We start from the raw sequence: 27,257 nt of genomic DNA, 5'->3' as shown, positions 1-27,257 counted from the left end.
GTCACCTCTCCTTAGAGGGGGCATGAGGAGCTGGGTTTGCTGTGTCGCGCTCTGCTGTGACGTGCTGGCCGCAGGCCCTGGCGGGAGCTTGGCTCACCTGAGCAGTGGGAGTGGGGCTGTAGGGAGAAAGGAAAGCTGGGACCCTGCTTCCGGGACAGAGCCTTCAAGGGCCAGGATGAGGGCCTGAGGCACCCATGGCGGGAAGGAGGGGAGAAACTGGACCCTGCGGGAGCTCAGAGACTGGAGTTGGGGATACTAATGATAATTTGTGTCTACTTTTTCACGTTTTCACCACCACGTATGAGCCCTCTGGTGTTTTTCATATTGGTATTTCTCCCCTCATCATTCCAATAGCTTTTAAAAAATTGAAATATAGTTGATTTAGGGTTAGTATAGTTAATTTACAATGTTGTGTTAATTACTGCTGTACAGCAAAGTGACTCATTTCTACACATATATTTATTCTTTTTTATATTCTTTTCCATTATGGTTTATCCCAGGACATTGACTGTATTTCCCTGTGCTATACAGTAGGAACTTCCAGTGGTTTTCGATGTGAGTTTTACTAAAATCAGTGCTTGTATCTATGGATTGGTACTACTGTTTTCCTATTTTTTATTTTTTTCATTTCTGCTTTTAGTTGTAGAAATTCCTTCTTTCTGTTTTCCTTAAGTTCATTCTGTTGTTTTCTTTCCAAGTTCTTAAACTGTATGCTTACTTCGCTCATCTTCCATATTTCCTTTTTAGCAACATCAGTATCTAAAGCGACTCTTTCCCTCCGAACATTCCTTTAATTGCGCCTCATGGGTTTTGATATATGTTGTTTTCTAAATATTCTGCTATTTTGATCTTGATTTTTCAGCGACAGAAGAATTTAAAATTTTAAAAATATTTCTAGATGGTAGGTTTGTCTTCTAGTTTCTACTTTTATTATTAATTTCTCATTTTATTGCATTATGATCAGAAACTGTTAGTTTTACTTTTTTAATTTAAAATATGTATGGAGGTCTTCTTTCTGGCTGACTAGAGTCAATTTTTGTGACTATTAATAGGTCATTTGGAAAAAAGAGTTATTCTCTGATTTTAGGATATAGAGTGTGATATATAGCAATTACCTCATATGTTGTTTAGGTTTTCTGTTTGTGTGTGTATGTGTGTGTCACTACACACACTCAACTTTTCACCTTAAGAGTTTTTCACTTATTTAATTTTTTGTTCCTACTTTCACCACGTTCCACTCTTTCCCATACATGAATTTTGCAAAGGCAACAAAATCCACGTCTGACAGGTCGTCCTATCTCTCCAGATCAGATGAGCTCAGAGCAGCATCTTGGCCCTGACATGTTATGCAGAGGCACAAGGCCAGCCTTTGAAAGCACAAACGGGGGAAATTTGGAAAGAAAGAGTGATTTGTCATAACAGTCGGTATGACTTAGACTAGCACATCTTTGGCTTGGGACCCAGTGGTTGAATTTTCTTATACGGCAGGGATGTATCAACACGGGGCCTCAGAATACTTACCTGCACAGTGGCCAGGAAGGGCCAGGTGCCACTGTCTGCTTGTACTCTTATTTTCGCCTTCCCGTTTTCTAAAAGATGTGAGCACTCATCAAGGCACGTAAATATTAGAGCCAGAGCACGAATGGGTTGCCCTAGATCAGGCCAGGTTGCCATCGATTCTGAGCAAAATTAGTATCTTGGAGTTTATGATTACTTGGTCACAAATGCACCTATAAGGAAAATAGAATTTTTTAAACCATAAGTAATTGAAGATTATAGATGTTTTAATATTCTATTATGGGATATTACATATTGGAATTGTTATTTCAGATATTTTAGCAAGTTTTTAATTAGAATGGATGAACGTACAGATTATTTAAAAGAAAACAAACTTGGAAGTGTAATAATTTCAGAGTCATTTTGTTATGTTAACTCATGGACAATCATTGCAGTGGTGCCAGAGGAAGGGAGCGGGTCAAGGTCCTGTTAGTTTCCTTGTTTAAGTGTAACGGCTGAGCTTTGGAGATTATGAACCTGTAAGCTTGAAATCAATCCCCAGCAACATTCTAGATCAGATCACTGAGTTAACATCTGCCAGCAGAGATCACCCATGGAAAGGGCAAAGCCCACCGCTTCTTTTCGTTGGGGCTGTGACGAAGAACTAACAGATGGGAACATAGAGTGAATGGCCACAAAACATCGAAACCTCTCTTCTGACGGCTGCCGAGGCCCAAGCTGAGTGGGGAAGGAGAGATCATTCCAAATCTTGTTAAATATTTCGCCTAAATACTATTGGTAATGTTCTTGTCAACTAGAAGAGACAGCCTAACCCACCAACGGCCTCCTGTGATAAGGAAGCAGCAGGGCAGAGAGAATAAAAGTGCAGGTTCCGGAATCAGATGACCTGGATTCCGAACCACTCGTGCTCTGTCGTGGCGTCGAAAGGTTATTGTTTCATTCATGAATTAATTTGCCATTTCAGCAAGTATTATTGAGCTCCTAATATGTGCTTGATACATTTGTAGGTTTGGGGGAACCAATAGTAAACAGGATTCTATAAATGAATGAAGGAATGAATTCCTGTCCTCTTGAAACTTATATCATGGAGCTTATATCATTGGCAGTAAAAAACTACATAAAATATATGGCTGTCAGACTGTAATTGGCACTAGACTAAGAATGAAGCTGGGAAAGAGGGTAATTACAAGGAACAGGGTTTTTATATTAGAGCATCAAGGAAAGTCCTCACTGGGAAAGTGATATCTCAGCAAAGACTTGAAGGAGCAATTCAGGCCAAGGGAACAGCAATTGTAAGCATTCTGAGGTCGGAATATGTCTGCTAATTTGAGGAGCAGAAAGGAAGTCAGAATAAATGACAGGTGAGATCAGGGTTAGTCTGGGTCTAGGCAAGGACAAAAGTATAGTTTTTTTTTTTTAATGCTGCAAGATGTTTATGATTGAGAAATTTTGTAGTATTTTGTTTAGAATCTCATTCCATTTCCCAGAAAATCAGATGTCCTAATCATACATTGACATCAAAGTTTAATCATATTATTTTTACCTTTTTTTTTAACCATTCTTACATTTAACATTTTTTAAAGTGTACTACTCAGTACTGTTTAGTGTATTCACGTTGCTGTGTAACAGATCTCTACAACTTTTTCATCTTGTAAAACTGGCTCAATACCCCTTGAACAACTCCCCAGTCCCCCTACCCCCAGCCTCTGGCAACCACCCTTCTACCTTCCATCTCTATGAATTTGGTTAGTTAGATCCTTCATAGAGGGATCATACAGTATTTGTCTGTCTTTATGCCAGTACCATACTCTTTTGATCGCTGTAGCTTTGTAATATGTTATGAAATCAGGAACTATGATGCTTCCAACTTTGTTCTTTTTTAAGATTGTGTTGGCTATTTGGGGTCCCTTAACATTCCATATGAATTTTAGGATTTTTTTTTTCCTGTTTCTGCAAAAAAATGCCATTGGCATTCTGATAGGGATTGCACTGACTCTGTAGATTGCTTTGGGGACACTGTAATGGGGGCATTTTACCAATTTAAGTCTGAAGTCTAGTTTTAGTATTTTAAATCTTCCAATCCATGAACATGGAATGCTTTCCATTTATTTTTCTCTAATTTCTTTCGGCAACATTTTCAGCTTTCAGTGTACAAATCTTTCACCTCCTTGGTTAAGTTTATTACTGAGTATTATATTCTTTTTGACAATGCTGTGAAAGGGATTGTTTCCTTGGTTTCCTTTTCAAAATGTTCTCTGTTAGTATGTAGACAGGTAACCCATTTTTGTCATACTCATTTTTTGAATAGGGAAATTTAATACAAAAATTATTAACTAGTAAAAGAAGGATTACCTACTAAGAGATAGCGAGAACCCTAAAGGAAATGGAAATAGCAGATGTAGGGAGAGCTACTGAGGGCTGAGTCAGAGCACCTGAGGAAGGTGAAGCTGGATGGTCCTCTCCCATCCCAACATATTCAGACTCATTGGAGACGGTATGACATGATCCCCTGGGTAATCTGGGAGTGGGCATCTTTGGATCTCTGGCAGCTGAGCTATAAGAGAAAAATCAAACACCATCACCTCCCCCTGCAGTGCCCTCTGCTGACAAAGCTGGGCCTTGCACCAGGAGAATATCCCAGGACCTGCTCCAGCATCAGAAGGCAGGCAAAGAAGGATGCATTTGTAGCTAAGAAGCCACAGTGACACCTGGCACAGGAGGTGCTGGGGGCTGCTTTCACTGGAGCTCATACACCATTAAAGGGCTTTTATGAAGAGCAAGACAGTATGCCTTTAGAGAGTTTTGAGCAGAAGACTGACACGATCTCAGTCATGCTCTCAGCAGGATGATTCCGGTTGCTGGCTTGAAGATGGACTGGTGGCAGGTGCGGGGGAAGCCCACTAGGAGGCTGTTGCAATAATAGTAAAATAATAATCTAAACATGTCATTAAACCTTTATGTAATAAAGGTATCTAACTGGGACTCTTATGATATCTTGGCTAACTTTATCATGGTTAACTCTAGGTCTAAATAAGAAGCAAAGTATTTTTTAAGGAACATTTTAAAAATCAGTCACCGTGAAATACATGCTGATTTTTCTAGTAGGTGAAAAGATACAGCAGCAAAAGCAAAAATAAACAAGTGGACTACATCAAACCAAAAAACTTCATACAAAACAGAAACATGTATAACGGAATCACTTTGCTGTACATCTGAAACTAACACAGCATTTGTAAATCAGCTATATTCCAATAAAATTTTTTTTAAAAAGAAACCATCAGGCTTCCCTGGTGGCGCAGTGGTTGAGAGTCCGCCTGCCGATGCAGGGGACGCGGGTTCGTGCCCTGGTCCGGGAAGATCCCACGTGCCGCGGAGCGGCTGGGCCCGTGAGCCATGGCCGCAGAGCCTGCGCGTCCGGAGCCTGTGCTCTGCAGTGGGAGAGGCCACACGGTGAGAGGCCCGAGTACCGCAAAGGAAAAAAAAAGAAAAGAAACCATCAACAACATGAAAAGGCAACAAACATACAGAATGGGAGAAAATATTCGCAAATCACACATATGATAAGGAATTAATATCCAAAATATATAAGGAACTCATACAACTCAATAGCAAAAAACCAAGTAATCCAATTTAAAAATGGGGAAAGGACCTGAATAGACATTTTTTTCAAAGAAGATACACAGATGGCTAACACGTACATGGAAAGATGCTCAACATCACTAATTGTCAGGGAAATGCAAATTAAAACTACAAAGAGCTATCACCTCACACCTCTTTACGGTGACTGTTAACAAAAAGACAAGAAACAAGAAGAATTGGCAAGGGTGTGGAGAAAAGGGAACCCTTGTGCACTGTTGGTGGAATGTAACTTGGTGTAGCCCCTATGGAAAACAGTACAGAGTTTCCTCAAAAAACTAGAAATAAAACTACTATATGATCCAGCAATGCCACTCCTGGGTATGTATCTGAAGGAAACGAAATCACTATCTTGAGGAGATCGCTGCAACCCCATGTTCAATGAAGCGTTATTCACAGTAGTCAAGGCATGGAAACCATCTAAGCGCCCACTGATGGCTGAAAGGACAAAGAAATGTGGTACATATGTACACACCACGCTTGTGACCACATGGAGGAAGCCTAAGGGCACTTTGTATTATTCCCACTCAGAGAAAGACGAATACTGTCTGATCTCATTTACATGTGGAATCTTAAAACACAAAACTCATGTAAACAGTTTGGTGGCTTCCAGAGGTAGTAAAATGAATGAGTCCTAGGAGAGTAGTGTACAGCATGGTGACTATGATTAACAACACTGTACTGCATATTTGAAAGTTGCTAAGAGCGTACATTTTAAAAGTTTTCACCACACATACAAAAAAAAAATTGTAACTGTGAGGTGATGGATGTGTTTACTAACCTTATTGTGGTAATCATTTCACAATATATACATACTTTATATCACCACGTTGCACACCTTACATTTACATAATGTTATATATCAATTATATCTCAATAAAGCTGGAAGAAAAATAAACGAAAGATATGTAGTAGAAAGCCCTCCTTCTACCTCTATCTGCTACCCATCTCACTCCCATAAAACTTTTGTTTGTTTCTTGTGCATCTTTCCAGAGTTTTTAAATATAAATACTAGCAAACACAACTATATATTTTTTTAATCTCTCCTTTCATTGTTCCTCAAACGGAATATACGATAGTCTCAGGTTTTTCACCTTTGCTTTTTCCACAAAATTATAGATCTGGAGATTTTTTCCATATCAATATATAGAAAGACTCCTCATTTTTTCAAATAACTGCATGTTCCATAATTTAAATAGTTTTAAAATAATGGAAATTTGGGGTGTTTCCAGTCTTTTGTTATTATAAACAATGCTGCAATGGAAAACCTTCTTTATATGTCACTTTGCACGTGTGCAAGTCTACCTGTAGAGTAAAGTTACAGAAGGGAAATAATGGATTAGAGGGTAATATGCATGATAATTCTGATGGCTACTGCCAAATAGAGCATTGCTGGACCAGAAGGAATCTACAGTACCACCGCGAGGTATGAGGGGGCCTGTTTCCCCGAAGCCTCACCAGTGAAAAGTACTAACAACTTTTGGAGTTTTGCCAAGGTGGTTGATGAAAAATGACATCTTGGTATAGTTTTAATTTGCATTTTTCTTATACTAAGCGCAGTGAGTATCTTTTCCTATTTTTCCTATTTCATATTTTTAAGATATAATTATTCTCTGTTCCTATCCTTTGCCCATTTATCTGTTGGATTGTTGGTCTGGGCTCTGTGTTTTTAAGTCAACTGAGAAATGTTAAGCGCTATAAATTATTTTGGGGTTAAAAATCCCATCACATTTTTAATGTTGTAAAACTTACAATAAGCCTGCTACTTTAATACTAGTAAATATGTCTTATTATACTACAAAATAGTTTCTTTGTTCAGAGGCTGAAATTAGAAATTTCAAACATGGCTCGTGTGTATGTGTGTGTGTGTGTGTGTGTGTGTGTGTGTGTGTGCGTGCGCGCGCGCGCGCATATAATGATGGCCTTTTTATAAAGTCACATGAGGCCATAAAACTTTACTCCAAAAAGGGAGACCAAACTCAAGTGAGGTCTCTGGAACACAGTTATGCCGAGGCTTAGGAATAAGGTCTCAGATTAGCCTAAGCGTTGCTCCCACTGAAGGGGATAACATCGCTAATTACACTTCCAATTATTTTAATCTCATTTGTTGAACAGATTCCAGTCTAAATCATTAATAGCAAACCAGATTCCTGCATCGGCTATTTGGATGGTGTACAGGGCATTATATTTATACTGAACTCCATTTTATTAATAATTTTAAAAAGCATAATAGACATGAAATACAATGTCAGAGCTTGTCCTCTTGTCTAACCCCCTCATTTTACATAGGCTATTAATAGGGGCTTTGATTTTCATGCCCCCTCTTAATTTTCCTTCACCTTTCAATATGCTTTCAGTTCTTATCAGAACACCTGGTTGTAGATAAGTCCACCCAACTTCTATGCTGCCTGATGCCCTACACACCTCAGCACACAAAAGATCTTTCTTGCTTAGTTCTTGGCTATTCCAGATTTGTAGGGTCACTAGAGGAAATGCTCTAGGACAGTAAAAGTTCTATTTTCTTAAGCTGATAGGCTTCAGTTTCTCCATGGGTCCATTAAGGATTCTTGATTCGAAGTCTCCTAATGTTCCCAGAGATCAAACCGTCGCTGAGCTTGTGAGAGGAGAGAAAGGTCGGGTGATGGGTTCTCCACCTTCCCTGAGGAGAGGGCTGCCCTGTTCGGGGGGCAATGTTAATATTCTGCATAGTTTTGTTATATTCTATTTCCTGAGGTCATAACAGCCTGGGTTCCAATTACATTCCTAGAATAATGAGCCTGTTACAGTAAATGAACATTTTCAAGTGCGACTGAATAACCATCTATTGAATATGACGGCACCTGACAATCTTCCTCTTGGCAGAAGGAAAGAAGGATGCATTTGGGTGACAGGAAGTTGTCTGTGACACGCGATAGAAAAAGGAGGGTGAGAATTTAAGGCGGTTCTGGCGTCTCTCGTGGCCTCTGTTTAGTCAAGGCTGTCGGGAGATAGAGGCTATGGACCCTTTCTGCAAATGTCGAGGCTCCCTGACTCCAAACCGCTTCAGGGTCCTGACCCCAGAAGTCACCTGGTCTAAGTTTGTCCCCTTTCTTCTTTTGAAAGTTGTGATTGACACCAAATGACAGCTCAGGATCCTGGCTTTATTGCCTTAGCACTATCACAAAGAATGGAGTTGGACCAAGTAGCCCGTGTTAAGAGTAACCTTTAGGAATAGATTGTTTTAAATGTTAAAAACATACTTTTAAACAAAGCATGTTCTATGCAACCATACTGCCCCTTGACTTTCTGGTATTTTCATATGGTACTTGTCAAGGCAACTTTGTGACCGGACATACACATGGTGGGTGTTCCCATTAAAAAGGCAAAGAGGAAACGGGTCAGTAGCTGTCGAGTAGGAAGTCCTGATGGAGAAATCCCCTCCATAGGATGCAAAGAAAGGTCCCAGACCAAGGATGGAAGAGGGGCGGTGAAAGCATTTCCACCTACAGGCCTCTATCTGTGCCTGCTTCTCCTACCAAAGCATTGCTAATCTTGCAACATTTCACATACTGGTGAGAAGAATGTTTTAGTGTAGGATTCCATGTCCCTTTCTGGCCGCACAATTTTCTGTGTGAACTTGCACGAGTTTCCTACCTTTTCTGCATCCGTGTAGACGACCCGAGGTCAACCAGGTAGGAGCTCCAGTTGCGCACTTGGAGCTGGAGGCCAGACGTGGTTATTGTTCGGTGGATGCGCTCTCTTCCATTCCCATCAGAAAAAAGGAACACAACCAGTTTGTATTCGTGTAGAACAGACAAGAACATTTGTTTATAATTGTGTCCCAGGACTCTGTTAGCTTTCCTGGCCTCTGTGTCAGTCCAAGGAAATACGGACCACTGGCCATCCAGCAAAGCATCACATGAATTCATTAAATTGATGGCATCCTGCTGACTGGACAAGTCAGGCGAGCAGTGGCGAGCCTGTTGGAGGCTTTGGTAAGATACGTATGCGTCAGAAGGTGGGGGACAAGCCATACAAAAATTCAGGGTGCTGCCATAGAGTTAAGTTTTTAGGGGTCCAGGGGGTGACCAGATGTCCCTCCAGAGTAACACATAAAGTGCTGTGTCTCGTATCCCTAGCACACGTTGCCCAGACTGCCTCTTTGACCTCTGCAGGCCACTTTACATGCCTGGGAGGTGCTCAGGCCTGTGTGTTGGATGACATGGAGGATAGAGCAGGGCAAAGCTCTGCGGTGGGTCCTGCTGCCTCAGCCCTGCCCCTGGGGCCATACAATATGGCAGACCCTGCAGTGTCAGCGGTGCCCGTGGGGCTGGATGCCGTGTGGATTTGTGTTAAACCCCCATAGAGGAGTCCGGATGTCTTCTCTGGGGTCCTGGAGGCAGGCCGTGCTAATTCCATCTGCAGGGCACCACGGCCCACAGCCAACGGGACAGCCGAGAGCGAGAGGAACTTAGGACGGGTCCAGGAGAAAGGATGACAGGTTTCAATCTTGGCCCAATAAGTGCCTGCCATGGTGGGGTGTCATTCACCCCACTACCTCCCTTTTGTAAATCTCCTCTCAGGTACCGCCCACAGGTACCATGGAAGAACCGGTCCCCTGCCGGGCAGGCCTCCGTGTGGCAGCCATGGTGGTGGATCCCTTAGGGCTCCTTCCAGCAAAGCTGCTGTGCGGAGTACGGCTGACAGCCTCAAGCCACGGTCCCTGTGGAGCCACCATGGCCGTCATGCCACGGCTGTGTTCCCCAGGCTACACCCAGCCAACGACTGGCAACCACAGTCCCTGGCCACCACTAATCTACTTTCTGTCGCTACAGACTTGCCTATTCTGAAGGTTTGTATTTCCTGTAAGTGAAATCATGCAATAGGGGGTCTTTCTTGACTGAGGTCTTTCATTCAGCACGACGTTTCCAAGGCTCCTGGTCTTTGCGCAGTTGATACTTATAACCACGTAGTAACTGGCACAGTGTATAACAGTAATGCTTATTCCATAGAGCTGGTATGGAGAGGACATGCACTAGTACACGTAGAATTCTCAGGACAGCGCCTGACAGAGTTAGTGCTCAATAAATTACGCTATTTTTTGTCTTTATAAAAAGACCTCATTTTAAAACTGTGTTTTTTCTAACTATAACAGTAGCACATAGATGAAATGGAAGATCATTCACAATAGCCAATATCAACACCATAATCCCCATCACTGCTAGCATTTTGGAGCACATATAAAATATATATACACACATATATATAACTTACTGTAAATATATATGCGTATATATAATATGCTAATGTCATTGAAATATAATTGATTTACAATGTTGTGTTAGTTTCAGGTGCACAGCAAAGTGGTTCAGTTATACATTACTTATATGTCTATTCTCTTTTAGATTTTTTTTCCCTTTAGGTTATTACAGAATATTGAATAGAGTTCCCTGTGCTGTACAGTAGGTCCTTGTTGTGTATCTGTTTTATATACAGTAGTTTGTATCTGCTAACCCTAACCTCCTAATTTATCCCTCCCCGACCTTTCCCCTTTGGTAACGGTAAGTCTGTTCTGTATGTCTGTGGGTCTATTTCTGTCTTGTAAATTAGTTCATTTGTATCATTTTTTTAGATTCCACATATAAGTGATATCATATGATATTTGTCTTTCTCTGTCTGACTTACTTCACTCAGTATGATCATCTCTAGGTCCATCCATGTCGCTGCAAAGGGCACTATTTCATTCTTTGTTACGGCTGAGTAGTAGTATTGTATATATGTACCACATCTTCTTTATCCATTCATCTGTCGATGGACACTTAGGTTGTTTCCATCTTGGCTATTGTAACTAGTGATGCAGTGAACATCGCGAGGTGCATGCATCTTTTCGAATTATGGTTTCCTCTGGATATAAGCCCAAGAAGTGGGATTGTAGGATCATTAATTCAAGCTATTATTGATTGCTTCACTTGTTATAGAAATACTTGTGGAGACAAATGACATTAAATGTCTTATATTCTGGCCTTACTGAAAAATCATCAAATATTTTTTAAAATTTAGGGGTTTTAAAAGAAAAAGTAGTGATTACCACAAGAGTTGACATGAATTGAGATTTTTCCTGTTTCTTCCAGTTTGGACCCCGAGGTTCCTGACGTGCCCTCTGGTTCGGCTACAGCACAAGGTCTGCAGGCAGCGGTCAGACTCACCAGTCTCTTCTGAAATGTAGGAAAACATTTCAGGTTAGTCTGTTTGTTATTTCACTTCAAAACTTAGGTCCCCCAAATGCATTCTAAATATCGGAATTAAATGTGTATTATTCTTACGCTTTTCCTGCTTTATGTTTTTTTCTCCCCAAACTAGCTTACCACGTCTGAGGCTTGTAGAAACTAATGTTAGAGGTTGCGGAGGGTGGTGCTTTTGTTTTGCTTTTGGCCGTGCTGTGGCTTATAGGATCTTAGTTCCCCGACCGGGGATTGAACCTGGGCCCTCAGGAGTGAGAGCACGGAGTCCTAACCACTGGACGGCCAGGGAATTCCTGGGATGGTGTTTAAAGTACTCTCCTGGAGAAGGAATTAGGCTAGAAACCAACTGAACTGCCCACCTTTCTGCACTCCTGATTCCTCTATTGCTGACTAGGGTGTGGGGAGGATGGTCATTTCCTGTGCGAGGATCCCCAGCCCTTTGGGGGCGCCCTGAGGACAGTGGCTGCTGGCCCCTGAGGAGAGCAGCCCAGCTGGGGCTGAGGCAAAGCCGAGGCCCTTGGGGCCTGTGTCCCCTGAGCTCGGGGAGGCTGGTCCTGACCCCCACGCCCCGTGCTGTGACGATGGCTGTTGTGTGTTGGTGCGGCTTAGCTCTTGATTCCAAATTCTCTGGACTCCTGAGTCTTGCCCTTGGAACACCCAGGACACCCAGGGAGAAACCGCTCGGATGCCCGGGAGGGAACACTGCTGGTTTCCACAGCAACCGAAGACTTAGGGCAGTCCTCCTTGGGTAGAGTTTCTGTTAATTTTTTAATGAATTTATTTTTTTTTTGGCGGTACGCGGGCCTCTCTCTGTTGTGGCCTCTCCCGTTGCGGAGCACAGGCTCCGGACGCGCAGGCTCAGCGGCCATGGCTCACGGGCCCAGCTGCTCCCCGGCATGTGGGATCCTCCCGGACCGGGGCACGAACCCGTGTCCCCTGCATCGGCAGGCGGACTCTCAACCACTGCGCCACCAGGGAAGCCCCTTTAATGGATTTTTTAAATGGCTAAGTTATTACTCAGCTTCCTCGTTTGTCACGGAGACAAGGACTCCCTTCTGGGGCTGCAGTACCGGTGGGGCGACAGGATGCAGGTGATGTGCTGGGCTGGCCGCCTCGGAGAACGTTTTCAGTGAGTGTTAACCATTCTCAGATTTAATTCATTTCTGAATTGTTTCACACACACACGCACACGCACACACACACAAGCACACTCCTTAATTCTTTTTTTAAAAAAATTTAGACTTTGATGACTTTGCCCCTTGCACAGAAACGAAGACCCAACACAGCAAAACTAAATGAATAAATTAATAAACTCCTACCGCCAACATCTAAAAAAAAAAAAACTTATAAGGAATGAGAGACACCTAAGCAGGCAAAAACTCTATAAAGCTAATAAAATTCTTCAAAGAAACAGGCAAAGATGTTGGCTTAAATCAAAGATTGATAAAAACAAAACGAGCTTTGAACAGAGAAGCTAAGTTAGTTCAGGTATCCAGAGAGCACTTCAAGCAGAGAGCTTGCTCGTGCCCCACAATGGGCGCTCCCCGCCAGAGCTGGGTGCACAAATCTCTGTAAGTACAGAGCTAATTTCTAATGAGTTTACCCCTACAATCCAGGACACGCAGTTAATTTTGAACTTCACAGAAAGAAATTCAATCTTATCTGAAAATTAACTGCATTTCCTGTATTTTTGCTTGCTACATCTTACAGCCCTATTTCAAATACATGGGAATAAAACAGCCACAGAAGGTGAAAGTGTGCTGAACCAGAATATATATGTCGTGACTTCAGAGTTCAATGCTAAGGAAGTGACTGAGAGCTTTTTCTTGTCTCTTTGTGTCTCTTTGCTAGAAACTCCATCTTTTCTGCATGGTTTTCTCCTCTCGATCTGGGCCAAGTTTTAGCATCTTTCAGAGTTTCATTGCTATACTGATGATGACTTCAGGTGGTAAGAATTTCTGTTCTTTACAAAAGCAGCAGAAAAAAGGCAATGGCCACCGGCCTATGAGTTCCTAAGGATAAGAACTGTGTGTTTAACCAACTTGATAGCCTCAGAGGCTAGCACAGTGCCTGGCTCAGAGCAGGTAGTCAGTCGATGTTTGCTCTTTCCTTAGATTTATTGAACAAGTTGTGGGGCAAGGGGGCAGCTGGACAGAATCGTCACCAGTGTGATCATATGTGGTTCAACTTTTCATTCCCATTGGTTTTCACAGTGCCTCAGATATAAGTGGATCTCAATAAATGCCGAATGAATTGAACTCAGCTGATTTAAGGCCATGTGATTCCTTTCCATTAGGGTAGATATTTCTTGAGAAACATTTTTATTATTTAGAATATCATGGAAATTTGTATTTGCTACACACCACATAACCACACTTATTTTATTACTTTTGTATTCCTCTGGGCTTCTTGTTCATGGTACACAGTGCTCTCTGGTGTGACAGGTCTTGGCGTGAGTAATTCCAAACCTCAGGGCTCTCTCATCATCCAGCCCAGTGCAATTACATGAGCACTTGAGAGTCTGGCTGAGTTTGGAAAGTGGATGTAAGTGAAACAGACAAGGTGGAAAGGAACAGAGCGACATCTGGAGAGGAGAATGGCCAGGACTCACGTCTGCCTGCCTGAAGCTCACCTCCCCCCTCCTTGGTCTCCATACTCCTCCCAGTGAGCACGTGATGGGTCACAGGACTGTCCCCCTGGGCTGTGCTGGGGTCTGTCCCAAGTCAGCCTCCAGCCCCTCCAGGTAGGCAGTACCCAAGGCATTGCATCAGTCGTTTTCCCAAACACAGTAGCTAAGTTTGGGTCTGATCTTGTATTCCCTGAAAATAACCCTATGTGTAAACTCTTAAATAATCTTTTAAAATCTCTAACTTCTTTGAATTTTCTACACAAAATTCGCATACAAGAATTCTAGCTTGGCCACAACCCCTTTAATGAAATTTAAAGATAGAAGGAAACTTGGGAATGCCAGTTGTGCAGGTGGTAGAATGTTTGGGTTTAAGGTATGCACACTCTTTCCTGGATCTCCAAGATAGATTTGAAGGTTTTAATCAAAAGTGTAAGCTTTCAGGATAATGCTAAGAGATGGTCCATTGAGCTGCATTCTTAAAATACGAAAGACATCCAATCATTCTACAATCCGTACATTGTAAAATTTTATGTCTCAACTATAGTTAATTTTCCATCACCCAAACTCTTGGCTGGACTTCCACGTTTTCTCAATAATGACTTCTCTTACTTGGCGAGTCACGTTAAATTTAGCAAAAGCTGGGATGCCAATCACCTCTGCCCCAGCTCCCCCTCTATTAGGTCATTTCTGATGCTATCTTGGGCTTCTTTCATCACCTTGTGGGTCTCGCCATCACTGGCTTCCACGTTTGTAAGAAATTGCTTATTTGGATATCCATCCAGGCAGGCCCATCAGACCTTTCACATCAGCTCGCCTGAGTCTGGAATCTAAACCATTGGCTGCAGGAAGCAGGCCTTCATGCTCCTGCCTTAACACAGGAGAGAGGGGTGGGGAGGGTTTTTTTTCATTTTTAAAGAGTCATCTTTTTTTTTTGGCTGCTTTGGGTCTGCGTTGCTGCGCGCGGGCTTTCTCTAGTTGTGGCGAGCGGGGGCTATTCTTCGTTGTGGTGCGCAGGCTTCTCCCTGCGGTGGTTTCTCTTGTTGCAGAGCACGGGCTCTAGGCACACGGGCTTCAGTAGTTGTGGCACATGGGCTCAGTAGTTGTGGCATGTGGGTTCTAGAGCGCAGGCTCAGTAGCTGTGGTGCATGGGCTTAGCTCCGCAGCACGTGGTATCTTCCTGGACCAGGGTTCGAACCCGTGTCCCCTGCCCTGGCAGGCAGATTCCTAACCACTGCGCCACCAGGGAAGTCCAGGCGGGGTGTTTATTAAAATGCTTTTCAATGCACCTCCCTGTGCGTGAATGTTTTCTAAGTAAGAGGTAGGAACGCTCCATCTTCACAGAGAGCTGTGGCTTCAGGAGAGAGAGGCCAAGCTTTCCCCCTTCTCTCCTACACCAGCTGCAGTCAGGTCTGTTTATGTATTGCACGATGACTCTCTGGGGCATGAAGAAATAGGGTGGAGACCAGGGTCAAGGATTTTCAGGTTTTACCAGTGGACAAAGTACAGAGGAATATTCCAGGGATTCTGATTCTAGCAGAGGGTGAGTGGGGGAAATATGGTGTGTTGTTTCTGTCTCACACTTGGACGTGGGGGTGTGATTTGGTCTCTGCTCACCTCCCCAACCTGGATTCTTACGAGCCCCATGCCCCGCACTCCAAGCTACATTCGGGCCAAAACAGTCTCAGCCCTCAGTGGTCTGAGACTTACCTCTACTGTGCTTGCCTCTACTTACCTCTACTGTTCCTTGACAGACTGATTTGAAGAAGTCTTTTTATCTGTCCTCCCCGTGCCTACTATCCCTGTTCATACACACACACACACACACACACACACACACACACTCTTAGATGATTACACCCAGACACATGCATACACTGGGACAGATGTGTCCACTTAGATGCACACGTGGCCAGCACATGCATACACACAGGCTGTGAGCACCTTCAGGGTCAATACCGTGTCTAGGTCTCCGCTGTAACCAAGATCCTTGCTCAGAGCGGGTGGTCGGTAATAGCTGTTGAATAAATGCTAAACGAGGAGCAGCACCCAGAAGTGTGCACCTCTTAGGGTCAACTGCTGAAAATATTTGGTCAGGAATTTCCCATCATTTCTGATTCTAATTGAGAGTGTGCTGATTGCAACCTGGACTTGGAAGGCCAATTACTTCTCCCCAGTTCCCCCAAATACACCACATCAGATCAAGCTGGAATGTATATGACCAGGGAGCTGTCAAGAGCAGAGTCAGTCCATCCTTCGATTAGTTCCCATCAGAGACTTAAACAAATAAGAAAACCAAACAGTTCCCCCTCTTGAGCAAACACTGTTTGAACTGATAGTAGGTCAACAAGAGCATGGCCGGGTCAGCAAACGCCAACAAGTGAAGAAGCAAATTACTGCCAACCGTCCAAGATCAGACCACAATACAAACAAAAGCACATGTACATATAAAATAGAATAACATCACGAACCTCATGCAGCAACAGGACTGAGAAATTACAACTTCATGAAAGATGTAAATGGAGATGATACACACGTACGCATACGTGTGTACATAGATACATAGATGGATGATGGGTGGATAGAAGGACAGTTGATAGAGAGACGGATGGAAAATGTAAAACAGATTGGGGGAAGGCAGCCTGTTTTAACTTTTTGAGGCTCAAGATGAGATGAGCAAATTTGCAACTGCATGTGCTTCAAGATGGTAGCAAGTGAGAGCCTCTGGGTGAGTTTGGGGGGACGCAGTAGAGAGAGTCTGAGTGAGTGGGAGTTAAACAGGTCATTCCAGCCCCTTTGGCAAACTCCCCTCCTGCTGGGACAAACTGGGGGGCATGGGTGGGGGGGACGATGCAGGCAGAGGCCGGGCAAAGGGCGAAATGAGGTGACACAAAGAGGGAGAGTCAGCACGAGCACACGTCCCCACCCCAAGGCCCAAGCCTTCCCCTCAAGGAACTTTCAGGAAAGATCTTCAGTGCCACCCAGTGCTTTCTGCAACAGGAGTTGAGTTTCTCTATTTTCCACACCCACTAAGACTGTGCCTCACGACCCCGTGAGCTGTGTGATAATATCTCCTGACACATATTATACTTTGCGAAGCATTTTCACACTTGCGGTCTTACTCGGCCTGTGTCTGAAGACAGGCTGCTTCCGTGCCCACCTGCGGGTGGTGGGGGTGGGGGTGCGGCGGAGCCCTCCCTTCCCTGAAGCTCCACCCAAGGCCCTGGATGTGCAGTGACCCTACCACACGGGGCCTTCCAGGGACAATGTCCCGAGGCCCTCAACCTCACGGCATTCCCTGAAGCCTATTATCTTGTGGTAAAAGAAGGTTCTTTCTTTCTGATAGCTCAGAATTTCCCTCCAGTTCTCATATTCCTCTCCATGAGACCCATGTAAAGATTCTTGCTACTCAAAGTGTGGTCCATGGACCGGCAGCACCACCATCACCTGGGGTCTTGTTAAAATGCAGACTCCCAGGTCCCGGCCCAGACCTGCTGATTCAGGATCTGCATTTTGACCACATTCCAGGGGACTTGTGTGCACGTTACAGCTTGAGAAGCTCTGTTATGATAAGTGTTTAGTATACATAGAAATTCTTAATTTTTAGATTTTGTGGATAAATGCAGTATTTATAAGTATTCAGCCCATAGATTTTGTTGTTAGCTTGCCAGCTTACTGAATACTAATATTCTAGAGGCTTTTGTCCCTGCAGTAAGTTGGGGAGAGGGTTTTGTTATTGATGGTCACCACCCCTAATATTATAAAGGGCACGGATTCTAGAGCCCAGAATCAGTGACAGGGCCTCAGGGAGTATCAAGAAGAGGGAGTGTTAGGGAAAATTGTGGGTATTTTTGCATATTTGAGACAAATACCTTAATTCCTACGTCATCTAGGAATTACTAATCTACATTCACAATAATAACATGCACTAAACGAATGCAGCTCTATTTACAGCAGCAGGAAGACTAGGTTAGGAAGGCCTGCTGTTCATGTAGACCTCGCAGGACTTACAGCTAGAAGGGGGAGCCAGTGTTTTTATTTGTCATGGTGCATTTAAAATTTACCAAAGGAATTGGATAGTGGGTACGTGAATATCAAGTAACTGATAGAGTGGAAATTCATAATCGCAAAATTTGAAGCATCCAGGGAGGGAAGCAATGACTCTGCCTCAGCACGTGTACACAGCACACAGTAAAGATGCGTGGTTACATACCCAGGAGTGGGACTGCTGGATCATACGGTCGCCAGGTGCGGGGAGCGGGGGATGGGCGGGGAGGTTGGGGTTAGTAGATGCCAACTATTACCTATAGAATGGAGAAACAACAAGGTCCTACTGTATAGCACAGGGAACTCTATTCAATACCCTGGGATAAAACATAATGGAAAAAAATATAAAAAAAGATGTATGTATGTGTATAACTGAGTCACTTTGCTGTACAGCAGAAATTAACACAACATTGTAAATCAACTATACCTCAATTAACAAATAAATTTAAAAAATGGGTGCACGTCGGTCCCGTCGGGCAGTCCAGGCCTGTTGCGGGAAGGTGGGGCTCTCATCCACTTCTCTTCCTTATCCAAGGCTCTTAGCCTAGTGTTTGACACACAGAACGTGCTTATTAAATACTTTTAAATTTTAATAACTCAGAGTCATCTTTCAGAGAGTTTTGCTAATCTGTCCAGAGAAGAACTAACACATCTTAGAAACATTTAGCTGGACACAGCCTCCAAAAGCAAAGGAGCTTCAAACTGTGGCCCTAGATGTCTCCTTCCAGGCCCCTCACACTGACCCCCTGAAGATAAAATGCCTAAAAATCTGCCTGGCAGAGCAGCAAGTCCGTGAGTATCTGTTGAACCGGTGAGCAAGTGAATTTATCTTTTTAAATCCCTTCACTTGCCCGCCTTGAGAAGTGGAGTCCACTGGCTATAGCCGGATGTCAGGCCACTGGGTGCTCACAGACGCAGGTGAAGTCTGGCCGAAGCTACAACCGGGACCAGATCATCTTCTCAAAAGAAGGGCAATACAGAGGTAACCAGAAGCTGAAAAAGTAAATTGTTATTCTACACAAATTTATTACTCAGAACAGAACTCGCATCCTTGGAAAAGACTTTCTTGATAAACATAAATAAACTTAAAAAATTGTAATATATGATTATTGTAGAAAATGTATAAAATACAGCAAAGTCTAAGAGGAGATTGAATTTCCTCATGCCCATCACTGGGAGATGGCCATGGTTATTATTTGGATATAATTTCTTTTAATCTTTTTTCCATGCCAAACACATTTATAAAATCAGAATCATTGCATTACTGATTTTATGTTGCACCCCTTTGATCTAACATCATAGCATGAAATATTTTCCAGCACAAACATTCTTGGCAAATATCACATCAATGATGGCACATGAGCATAAACAAGATATATTTAAGAGCTCCCTAGTGTTGCTGTTCTAAACAACACCGGAGTAACTGTCCCTGCAAGTCTCGTCTGCATTTCTGATTATTTTCTTGGGGTAGTTTCCTAGAGAGTAGAAATGGCTTTCAAAAGGACAGCAGCTCACTCATGACTTCGGGTGAGGCTGGAGAAAAGCAGTGGTTGGGACCATTTCAGGCCACATTTGAGGGGCACACGCCCGCCAGGCCGGGCCTTACGGGGACCTGGGGACCTGCACTCAGGCCCATCAGATTGCTGAGTTTCTCTTGAAGAGTTTCTTAAATATCCTGGCTTCTAAAGGAGAGAGAAGTTCTCCAATATTTACTCCTTTAGCTAAGGGAAAAGGGGGAGAAAAGTATATTATTCCTTGAAAGAAAAAGTAATATATTTTCCAGCAATGTGATCTCATCCCTCACATCTTTGAAGGACTAGTGTTAATCCAAGTCCATTCAAGTTAATAAAGTGTGCCTTTCCCTTACAATGACCTTTTGCTGGAGGTATTTTAGGTTTGTTTTTATAAATAGTTCTTAATTAAATGAGAATCTCGTTATAAAATTATTGTAAAAGTCACTTATCCTGTGTTAAGGGATATAGAGCCAAAGCTGGCTTCTACCCAGTTTAGAAAACGCGTCGCCCTTTTGAAATGAAATTACTTCAATCGATTTTAGTAATAATGCGTTACTTATGTATGGGTGTATGTATATGATATAATACACACACAGGTGTCCATGTACAGTAATGTATAATTACATACAGAAGTATGTAGTTATTTGCAGTTTACAGAACATTTTTCAGCCAGGATTCCTTATGAGATTCATAATAACAGAACCCTGGGCATGCTGCACGCTGCTTCACTTTTGCTGGTGAGAATAATGAAGCTTTAGGTTCACTAAGTCGTCCACGGTCACCTGCCTGGTTCACTAGCGACTAGATGCCACCTTCCCCAACACCCCGACCCCTAACGGCTACTCAGATTCCCTAAGACCCTTTGTGGACGTGGTAACTGATTAATCAATCTTGGTTTCAGTTTCATCTTGCAGAACACGAAGGTGACTCTCTCCCCGCCGCTTGTAGAGAAATTAGGAACACAAGTGAATTAGTCTGAACACTGAACACACACACACACACGCCCTTCCTATTTTCAGAAAGGATTTGAGGTGGTTGATACCCACATTAGGGGCAATAATAATTTCACTGAAAAAGACAACAGCAAAAACGGTTTAAAAATTACAGAATCTGTACGATTTATTACACACTGCATGTTCAGAGCCTGGAGTGCTATCAAAATGAGAATTTTCCTTCTCATCAGTGAAATTTCAAAAATCAATGTAGTTCAGAAAATGCAGCTGTGCTCTGCATTGATAAGAGTTTGAAATAAGTAGGTTGCAAAAGAAAAAAGACACTGGCTGGACCTGGGAAATTGAGGAGGAGTGGTCCTATGGATAAAACAGAAGCCACAGAATACAAACCGGGGCCCAAGTTCCCAAAGTCCACCTCAGAAAGTCACCTGCAGCGGCACCCCTGAAACCGTTAATTTTCCTGCACCTCAGTTCCATCATCTGTGACGAAGAAGCAAACGTGTTTTATGGGTTGTTGTTCAGAAGGTGGACAGTTTATATGAGGCTGTTTTGTTAAATCACCTCTGCGATTTTACCCAGTGAAATCTTTTAGAATAGTGATCCTTGGAGAAAATTAATACAACGTGGAATACGCTGCAGATATAAAGTGCGACGTAAATGCTTCGCGATGAGAACGCAGATGAGGTCTGCAAACTGCCGGTTCTTCTCTGACTCAGCCGCCGCAGAGTGAGTTTTGGCAACTGTGATCTTGCAAAGTACAGATTAAAAAAAAAATGAACAGAGAACCTTTCTGACAGATGTTACCCCTCCCAGCAACACCTGATGTGTAAGCAGGACACAGCTGGTTCCCCAGCCGTCAAGTCAGCGACAGGCCCGCCTCCCCACCCCCCATCACTTCCGCCTCGAGGGGCAGCCAGGGGCCTGTCCCTGCTCGGTCCTGGTGGATCCTGATGGCCCCGAATCCTGCTGGGCTGAGAGCATGACTCCAAGCTGGTTTTCTAAAGGCTTTCTGGACGGGTGGCTTCAAAGGCACGCCCCCAACGCTGGAGCTGTGTTTTCACATTGTAGCTTTCCAGATATGTCTTGGTTTAAATTTCCAGAAGGGGATTCTTCCTCTCTCCCTCCCTTTCTTTTCTTTCTTTCAAAAGGAAAAAATAGCATCTCTGAGTGACCGTTTTGTCCTTGCGGCTTGCTGTAGGATCGCTGGTAGCTCAGGGGGGACGGCTCCCCAATTTTAAACAGGGGAACATTCGAATTTTAGTCAATAAAGAGAACTAAATGTCCCCCAAACAAACATATATGTGTGTGTGTGTGTGTGTGTATATACACACTATAATGTGTCTATACACAATAAAAATAAACTATATGCTATCATGTGCACATACATATGTATACAATAAAAGAACTAAATATCCCCCAAACAACATATATACACACACATGTGCGCATGCATGTGTATATAAGTATTACATATATACACACATGTGCGCATGCATGTGTATATAAGTATTACATATACACACACGTGCGCATGCACGTGTATATAAGTATTACATATATACACACACATGTGCGCATGCACGTGTATATAAGTATTACATATATACACACACATGTGCGCATGCACGTGTATATAAGTATTACATATATACACACACATGTGCGCATGCACGTGTATATAAGTATTACATAATGTTTGGAGAATATTTACACACACACACACACACACACACACACACACACACTCAGTAGGTCTGCTCTGGTTCCCCTGTCAGATTTTCTGAATAAGCTCTGAGACTCACTGGAATCAAGCCTCCCCTTCATCCCGGTGCTGAGATTCGACCTGGTCCCTTCCTGCCTGCAAACGGCCATCAGGACCCACCAACCCCTGAGCCGTCCATCCAGCGGGCCTCCACGCGGTGGCACAGTGGGATCATTGTGGGGTGGACGCCTTAAAAATCGCCTGGTGCCTGGGCCCCAGGAGGAGGGATTCCGATGCGGTCTGGACCCCGCACTCCTCAGTGTTTTCCCCAAGTGTTGAGAGGAGCAGCTGAGGTTAAGAACCACTGGCTATGTCTTACCTGCGATTCCCTGCCCCCATATTTTCACCCTTTCTGTACCCCAAGACCAAAGAGGACAAGTGACAAGAACCCGGGCGGGCCGACTCCAGTGGCGAGACGCTCACCTTTGAGCTCGGGGGCCCTTCGGGTTGACCAGCCTCCCCACTTCCCAGGTCGTGGACTTCTGTGCTGACCAGGCCACACAGGCTCCCGCTGCACCGTCGGGCCTGGTGGCACCAGCGCTGTTGCCTCTCGTCCGTTTTCTCCCCAGAACCCGCAGAGGCCTCGGGGACCCCACAGGCTGGTGAGGCAGCCTCTGGGCCCGTCGGAAGCTGCAGACATCACCCACGCTCCCTCGGGGACCAGCCCGGCCACCCTGCCAGCACTGCCCCGCTCCCCCCTTTGCTTTGATTTTAAATCCAGCCACTCTTGCGCAAAGGTGGCCTCTCAGGGCACTTGTTCCACCCTCAACGGGCCCCCACAGCCCCGGGTTCGAGGTGTAATGGGAGGAGGAGGGAGGAACAGGGAGAAGCCCTCGGTCTGAGCAGCAGGCGCCTCCTCTCTTCCTGACTGACCCCGCAGGCTGTCAAGGCGGCCAGCGTGCATGCGTGTGCGTGTGCACGTGTGTCTGCCCCCGGCGTCCACGCTCTCAGTGCTCGGGAGCTCTGCCGTCTGCAATACTAGCTGTGCCTGGATTTCTCTTGCGTAAGCAACTCGACAGGATTTACCACGTGCCCCCCCCCAGTCCCCCGTGTCCCCCTCCCACTGGTCGGGGATGTAGTGAGGATGCTGTAGCCTAATTCCTGAAGTGATTTTAAACGTGTGCAAGGGAAAGATTCCACGAGACTCCAGCGTCGTCCAACTCCCGCTCGGAGGAGGCACCACCCCAAAACCTGGCCTGGGGGGCTGGTCAAGTGCTCTGGACGCCCCACCGGATGGCAGGTGGGCAGGCCCAGGTAGGATGTCTGGGCCAGGGGAGGCCTGGACTCCCTCGCAGCCCCCAGGGCTTTGTGCTGTCTTCACAGCTGGGACCGGCGTCCGGCTTGGGCAGCATGATGGGAATAGACGTAAGTCCCCTGGGGGCAGGGGGGCCTTCTTCCATAATCTGATTGGATGTCTCGTGCCTGGAGAGAGAGATGGACACCAAGGCCAGCACAGCCCTGGGCACCCTGGTGGCAGTGGAGACGCTGCCCGACGGCTGCAGAGGCCACTCAGGGATCTGCTGGCTTCCGGTACGACGCACGGGGATTCAGAAGGCGGGGATGAGGGAAAGGTCCACTCTGGGGACGCCCGCGTGATTGGAGCCCCCAGACAGACCCAGTCTCTGGAAAATAACCCGCTGCTCCCTCGCCTCTTTTCAAAGGCGGTTTAGAAGAAGCTTCTGGACTCAGGCAGCGTTTGTTTACGGCCGATTTCAGTTGTCAGTTGGAGGCTCGTGTTTCACAGCCACATGTGTAAATGCTCACTCCCTCACTGTTTATGAAGAGGCAGGGCCCGAGCTTTCCGACAGGGCCCTGGCTCCTCTGCAGGGCCCGCCGGCTGGTGGGAGCCGGGGCGGAGGAGGTCAGCGCCCCCTCCTACAGGAATCTTGGAGCTCGCCGGAAACTTCCAGCACGTGGGTGGTACATGTATCAGCTGACGGGGAAAGCGAGAGCATGAAGGCGGCCACCCAAGACTTCAGGTCACCGCTGACACCCCTGTGGGAGCTCAGATCTCAGCGCTGGGAGGGCACCTGCCAGCCTGGCCAAAACAAATCAGCCCTGCTAGGGGTGCAGTGCAAAGGAAGGGGCTGAGGCCCGGGGAGCTCAGGGTCGCACTTAAACCAGCTCAAGTAACCGGGCTACGACGAGGCAATGCCCTGGGCGTTGTGGGCAGACAAAGGGCCGGGGCCGCGCCCCAGATCTGGGGAGCATCCCGGCCGAGGTCTAGAAACAAGCCGGCTGTGTTTCAGCCTTGTTCTGGGGTCCTCTGCAGGCAGGATATCCCACCACTCTTTGTTGTCCTTAGGCCTGACAGTCCATCTGGTTTTGATTCAGGTGGCCTCAGGCTTGCCTCAGAGGTGAAAAGGGTGTGCGCTTAAATTGAATTTCTCACAAATTTCAAACCAGAAGGATCCCAGTCTTCCCACACAAAGCCGTTCTGCCGTGCAGCCCCCAGCCCTGGGAGCCTGGCATAAATCAGTTTCACCTGTTTGGCTGAATGAGCCCGTGTGAGTCTAACGAGTCGGACCAGCACAATCAGACAGTGTGTGCGCGCTTGAACCAGAGAGAGCAGCGTGGTGACCTCTCGCTGACCTCCCAGCACTTCTGCGCCTGGTGGGGACCATGGCTCTGGGTCCTGGTAGGGCAGGACTGGGTCCCTGGAGCCGTCTCGGACTGGGTAGTTCTGGATACATAACGGGGTCCTCTAGCCCAGCTGAACAGTATTGGGGGAGAAGGCGGCTTTGTATCTAAAGGGGGGGCCGGCAAGATTAAACTGTCCCTTGAGGCTGCTGCATCAGGTAGCAGGGCTTCAGAGGAGAAACATTTAGACTTTGCCCCTCGCCTCAGAGGTCAGGCAGCCCTCAGCCGTCAAGCTGGGTGGGAGGCGTCGGAGCGTCTTGGTGGGCTGCCTGGTGGAACGGGCACACCTGCCGAGAATGTTCCTACACGGAGGGACGTCCCTCCGTCCAGGAGCTGCCCAGGCATCCTCGGGAGCTGCTCTTTGTCATCACAGCGACTTCGGATTAAACACCACGAGTGAAAGGAACGAAGAGAAGTTGGATCCTCTAACACAGGGGCCCACAAACTCCAGCTGGTGGGCCAAAGCCAGCCCACAGCCTATTTCCACCTAGAACGTTTTACTGGTCCCCCCCCCATGCACACACACACGTGCACACACACGCACACACACGCCACTAGCCACGTGTTGTCCACGGCTGCTTTCTCAAGCACAGATTCAAGTAGCTGTGACAGTGACTGCGAAGCTGAAAATATTTACCGTCTCATTCTATACAGAAAAGCTTGCCAATGCTGTTCTCGAAGGTGGTAGTTTTCCTTTAAAAGATGCTGCTCTCCGAACTGACCCAGGAGACAGGAGGCCACCGGAGGGCCCGGTGGCCGCACAGCCATTTAATGGGCTCTGTGGGGAGTTTGGGGATATACTTACACCTCCATTGGCTCCTCTCTGTGAAAAATGCCCCCCTTTAACCTCAGTGATTCCTAGGTGCTCTGGGACGTCAACGATAAAAGAGGCCTCACATCGCGGATAATCTCCTTGGCCACTTCTTGGGTGTTCTGGGGCTTTGTCTCCTGTCTCTGTGGGGCTCCTGTGCAACAGGTCCTGGGCTGCTCCGAGTACAATCCTGTCGCCTTCACGCGACAACACGACAGGTCCTGCCTGGAGCACGGCAGCTGCACTGCACGCACCAGCCACGGAAAGAGCCACGGACGTGGGCGCCTTCCCGGCGTGGCCTGGCGTGGCAGCCATGGACGTGGCCAAGTCAATGCCGATGTCGCTAAAACTCCTATTCCTTCTCGCCACCTCATCCACTAGCTCCCTCTTTTCAGAATGAAGCTTTAATTTGCAGCCACAAAGGCTAAATTAACCTGACACGGCAAGCAAAGCTCTACCGTGGCCGGAATGTGAGAGAGGGGGTGGGAATTAGTGGACACCTGAGTTCCGTTCCGCCGCTGCCTCACCACACGGTGTTACAGCAAGGAGTTTACTCAAATAGAACATTTTTAAAGTCATCTGCTATATAGCCCTTTCTCCTTCTTTCTAGAAGTATATTTTAAGGAATTCAGGTAGAAAAAAATGATACACACATACACATGCATATGTGTGTTTCATGTATATATGTTTTATGTGTGTGTGTGTGTGTGTGTGTGTGTATATATATATATATATATATATACACATATATTCAAAATGTAGAACTGAATTAGCCTTCCTAAGCTATCCATCTGTTCACCCCAGCTTAAGGACAGAGCCCTCTCTCCCTTTCTGAGCTCACGCAGAGCTCCTGGGACAAGAAACCAGACCTCTGTTTGTAAGATTTGACATCTGCTTTCCTGTTTGGTTAAGTTAGTCCTTGTAAAGCAAGATGCAGATATATTTTCTGACAGGGACACAAGCTCTTTACTATTATTATTTTCCTTTATCCGGGGCAGGGGTTCTACTGGACGGGGCGGGGGAGGAACCTACACGCCTCTCTGTATTTCTCACAAAGTGCACGTAATTCCAGGAGCCTCTGGTGAACGGATCGTGAGTGAGCAAGACGCCGGGGTGTGAAGAGGCCTCGGGGCATCTCTGTCGGGCCCCTCTCCCCCGGCTCTGCCTGGAAGACGTCCTCCCCATCAGGACCCGGGCACTGGCTTGGGTGTCGTCCTCCTAGTCTTTTTCAGTTGTTATCATGTCATCATCTTAGGCGGTAAAGTTGTTAGCCTTCTTTTGGAAGAAGTAATCAAAATCCGTAACCCCTTTGCAGAGAGTGAAACGCAGAAGCGAAGCGAAAAGCAAAGAGAAGGGGCGGGGCCGGAGGGAGGGGCCTGGTGGCGCGGCGCTCCGCGTGTCCCCAGCCGCCTCTCCGTGCATTATCCTGGCACTCGAGGGGAAATGAAGCCTGATTTCCTATTCAGGAAAATCGCATCCATGGCAGGAGCTGGCCGCACTGGACAGCAGCTGGAAAGGGCTCAAAACGA

At 45.7% G+C, this 27,257-nt stretch overlaps 1 long non-coding RNA gene across 4 annotated transcripts in view; it reads left to right on the top strand.

Moving 5' to 3' along the window:
- LOC115866226 (uncharacterized) overlaps nt 1-27,257 on the top strand; it is a 197,518-nt gene that overhangs the window by 156,105 nt on the left and 14,156 nt on the right. For all 4 annotated transcript variants that reach the window (XR_009565920.1, XR_009565917.1, XR_009565919.1 and 1 more), the window contains one exon: nt 11,265-11,372. This is a non-coding gene — a long non-coding RNA (uncharacterized lncRNA). The remainder of the gene's footprint in view (nt 1-11,264; nt 11,373-27,257) is intronic.

Source organism: Globicephala melas, chromosome 11, assembly GCF_963455315.2.
Source record: "Globicephala melas chromosome 11, mGloMel1.2, whole genome shotgun sequence".
NCBI classification, from domain to species: domain Eukaryota; kingdom Metazoa; phylum Chordata; class Mammalia; order Artiodactyla; family Delphinidae; genus Globicephala; species Globicephala melas.
The sequence above is the reverse complement of the archived record's forward strand: the minus strand, read 5'-3'. Positions and strand labels throughout refer to the sequence as shown.